We start from the raw sequence: 5,081 nt of genomic DNA, 5'->3' as shown, positions 1-5,081 counted from the left end.
TAAATTGGTGTATGAGACCCCCTTGTTTGGGGGAATTTGTCTGCTAAGTCTACGAAGGCATAACCACTCTAACCCCCTCTGGCTTCGGACTTGTGACCTCTTAGGGGGATACACATGTTCTTAACCATTAGGCCCACTCAAACTGTATTCATAGGAATGGAGGTTCAGTGGGTTGAATCCCTGACCTCCCTGACAAAGTGTTACGGCTTACCAATGAGCTACGTGGCGGAATTTTTGGAGGGTGTAACACTAGGACTTCCCAGGGGGTCACCCATCCCAGTACTACTCTAGCCGAAGTGTTCTTAACTGTGGAGTTTTTGTGGGATCCGATGCATTAACGTTGGTATGATCACACCCAAATTTATATTTTTTTTGGTAGGTAACCACCCATGGGGGATTTGAACCAGTGACTTATCACAAGGAGTTCCCTAACAATGCACCCATTCACCATCAATCCAAAGCCCCGTGGGCCAATAATATTAATATTTTTTTTTGGTAGGTAAGCACCCATGGGGGATTTGAACTAGTGACCTATAGCAAGCAGTGCCTTAATAGTGGACCCATTCACTGTCAATCCAAATCCCCATGGGCTTGATATAGGCTAGTTTAATTATAAATATAATTATTATTTTTATTTTTATTTTATTTTGGCCAAGTCAAAACGTTGAACATTAAAATATCTCTACCATACTGGAATCAAATATCTACATAGGAGTTAAGCTTACTTATGAAGCTCAAATATAAGGAATACTTTCAATAAAAAGTTGATTCGGTGAAAGAAAATCTTGGATAAAATATAATGTTATAGTATTATATTTTACCCAATATTTATTACTATTCACAGCTAGTAAAAGGAGGCCAAGGGTGGGGGGATTACTATTTAAAATGTAATAATATTATAGTTTACCTAATATTTCTGATCACCCCCCAACCTAAATATTACATTTTAATCAATATTTCACATTTTACTCAATATTTCCCATCACTAGTGCTAATTTTATAGTTGATTTCGTTTACTTATCAACTTCAAATATAAGGAAAAATTATAATGAAAAGTGGCCCAATTGAGGGAAATATTGGGTAAAATAGAATATTATAATATTATATTTTACCCAATATTTCCCGCAAGGTAGTAAAATGTAGATCAAGATAGGCACAAATATTAGATAGAATGTAAGAATTACATTTTCCTTAATAATTTTGCCACCTCCTCCCCTCAACCCACACTTTCATATTTAAGCTTACTCATTTCTAAACTTATCATCCTAGATCTGTCATAGCTCTACTTCTATAGCACATTATTATACATAAATTAAGAAAATATATTACATATATTATATTAATGTGATTAGCAAAGAAGCCAATAGAATGAAGAAGCAACTATTGTTTTGTACTTTTTTCAATCTTGCTTAAACTTACACTTTTAAAAAAAACCTTCCTGAATCACCCATTATGTATTCAACCATTCTCTAATCGAAAAAAAATATACAAAATGACATAGTACAAATTCCAAGGGCAAACATATCTATAAAAATGTTTTACTTTTACAAGCTACATGGATTCAATGTCATCATTTTATACATAACATCAAACTAAGATGGATCTAGGCTACTCTAATTGCCCCCATAGATAGGTTATATTCCATGTGAATACCATGGGTCAGTACAATAGATCCTTAATATTCTTTTATTAATTTTTATAGGGTTATTTATATTTTGTTATTTTCATTTTATTTTCACCGAGTTAAAATGTTTACATTATATTATGTTACATTAAGTTACACATCTTTAACATATTTTATTTTCATTTTTTTCGAATCAAAATATTTACATTAGTATTACACATCTCTAACATCCTAGGCTCGAGAGTACTACTAAAAAAATAAAAGATATTATATTATACGTTAAAATAAAAATATTATATTCAAAATCTAGAGTCCACCAACGTTAAATTAGCTATTTTACTTTAATTATTTCACATTTTCTCACAAACATAATTCTGCTTTGCAAATAAATTCCACATCAATTTCTATAAAACCAATGTTGAATTTATATTTTGTTTATACATAAATATTATATAAACTTTTAATTAGGGCCAACATTGACATTAGATTAAATTTATTAAATGTTAAATATTTACATTTGACATCTACCCCATACTCGGTTGTATAGTGCATCTCGACACAACTAAAGGAATTAATATTGTAAATATTAGGATTGACATTATAAACCCAAGGAATTAATACTATAAATCGAAGGGATTAATAAACCCATGGGATTGATATTGTAAAAGGAACTAATTGATAAACCCAAGAGATTAATCTTAAAAACTCAGGGTATTAATATTATATACCCAAGAGATTAATCAAAGCAATTGATTAATATTATAAATCCAAGGGATTAATAAATATAAGGGATTATTATTATAAATATTTAAAAGATTGATAAAACTGAGGGATTAATATTGAGAACCCAAGGTATTAATAATGTAAATCTAGATTAAATATTAAACCCTAGATTAATATTATAAACCTTATCAATAATATTATATGATAGTAATGTAAACCTTTAGTTTAATAAACCCAACGGAATTATATTATAAACCTAATGGTTTAATACTAAAAAATAAAGCGATTATAAAACCATGGGAATAATATTAAACCCAAGGGATTAATTATAGAGTTCAGGCTTCTGTGATCCATATCAAGTTTATGAGAGATTTTTCGGTGAAAATCACATGGAATACCATTTGTCGACGCGTTTTGAACCAACTTGTCTTGACGATGAACCACACTAGTTGGTTCGAAACGCGTCGACAAATGGTATTCCATGTGATTTTCGCCAAAAAATCTCTAATAAACCAAGGGATTAATATTATAAACCCAACGTATATAAACCTGAAGGTAAATATTATAAACCCTAACATTAATATTATAAAAACTTATAATTAATATTATAAACTTAATGGATTAACAAAACCCAAGGGAATAACATCGAACCCCTACTATTAATATTAAACCCTAGGGATATAAACCCTAAGATTAATAAATCCAAAGGATTATAAACTCAACATATTAATATTAAACTCTAAGATTAATACTATAAACCCTAGAGTTAATATTAAATATTGGGAATACGAACCCTATGATTAATATTAGAAACTGTAGGATCAATATTATAAACCTAAGATATTGATAAACCCATTAAATTATTATTAAAAATCCATGGGATCATAAACGCAAGAGAATAAAATTAAACCTTATGATTAATATTAAACGTTAAGAATATTAACCTTATGATTAACAATAGAAATATTAGGATTAATATTAGGAACCCCAAGGATTAATACTATAAATTCAAGGCATTAATAGACCCGAGGTATTAATATTATAAATGCAATGAATTATAAACAAATGAGAATAATATTAAATCCAAAAGATTGTTAAACCCAAGGGAATAATATTAAAAACCCAGTGGATTAATCTTATCAATCCAAGGGATTAATAAGACCAAGGGATAATTAATATTATAAACTCTAATATTATAAATTATGAACTCAATATTAATTTTAATATTATAAACCCAATATTAAAAGGCCATAATATTGTAAACATAGTATTACACTTAAATTCTGTAATGTAATAATTTGACATTGAATAAATTGCAATGTAATGTAACGTTGCCACAATGGTTGTTAGATTGCTTTTCATATTGAGACAATGTTTGTCACAATGTCATGTTTGATACATTTTTGTACCATTCCAATGTCACAACATTAAACCCTACTAAAAACCCAAGATTAATATTATAAACACTAATTTTAAACCACCTTATTATAAATTATAAACTCAATATTAAATCCTAATATTATAAACCCGATATTAGAAACCCTAATGTTATAAACGCTAATATTAAAATCTATTTTTTTTTATGTTTCATTGTGATGTTCATTGAATTGCAATGTAATGTAACACTACGACAATGGTTGATCACCATAGTGAGACAATATTTGTCGCAATGCGATATTAGATACATTTTCGTAATAATATAAAGCCAATATTAAAAACTGTAATATTCTTTTGTAATAATTATAAACTGAATATTATAAATCCTAATTTTAAACCCCAATTTTGTATTGTCACAAAGTGGTATTAAATAAATTGCAAAGTATGTAGCATTGTAACAATGATTGGTTTTCACGTTGACATAATGTTTTGTCACATTCAAATATTACCCAAAGGATTAATATTAAAAACCGAAGGGATTAATAAACCCAGGGGATCAATATTTAACCCGAGGATTAGTATTACAAATCCTAGGAATAAGTTTAAACCCTACGAGTATAAACACTAAAATTAATATTACAAACCGCATGATTACTGTTTTAAACCCAATGGATTATAAACCCAAGTGAACAATCTTAAACATAACAGATTAATATCATAAACCCAAGGGATAGATAAACCAAAGATATTAATATTAAAAGTGAAAGCGATTGATAAACCTAAAGGATAAATACTAGAAACCCAATGAATGAATATTATAAAGCCAAGGGATTATTAATATGATAAAACCAAGGGAATAATATTAAAAACTTAAGGAATTAATATACCAAGGGGATGGTTAGTATTATAAATTCAAGCCATCAATAAACTGAAGAGAAAAATATTAAACATTAGGATTAATATTATGATCTGAAGTGATAGATAAACCCAAGGAACTAATATTATAATCCCAATGGATTAATAAAACCAACGGATTGGTATTATAAGCCTAAGGAGCTAATATACCCCAGGGTTTAATAAAAAAACCCAAGAGATATAAATTTTAAGATAAATAGTAATAAACAGAAGGGAATAACATGAGACCCTAGTATTAATATTAAAACACTAAAATATAAAATTGATGATTAATATAAAAAACCTTAGGCTTAATATTATGAAGCCAAGGGATTAATGCTATAAATCCAAGGGATTAATATTTTAAAGGCAATGGATTATAAATATAGGGGAATAATATTAAACCCAATGGGTTATTATTATAAACCAAAGGATTAATATAAAATAGCCAAGGGATTATTGT

The 5,081-nt window shown here is 28.3% G+C and overlaps 1 pseudogene; it reads right to left on the bottom strand.

Moving 5' to 3' along the window:
* Positions 1–238: 238 nt before the first annotated feature.
* Positions 239–357, bottom strand: LOC149238840 (5S ribosomal RNA; annotated as a pseudogene).
* Positions 358–5,081: the final 4,724 nt, after the last annotated feature.

The sequence above is a fragment of the Pinus tabuliformis genome, chromosome 8 (genome assembly GCF_031772625.1).
Source record: "Pinus tabuliformis cultivar Carrire ecotype Pingquan chromosome 8, CPIR1, whole genome shotgun sequence".
Classification (NCBI taxonomy): domain Eukaryota; kingdom Viridiplantae; phylum Streptophyta; class Pinopsida; order Pinales; family Pinaceae; genus Pinus; species Pinus tabuliformis.
The sequence above is the reverse complement of the archived record's forward strand: the minus strand, read 5'-3'. Positions and strand labels throughout refer to the sequence as shown.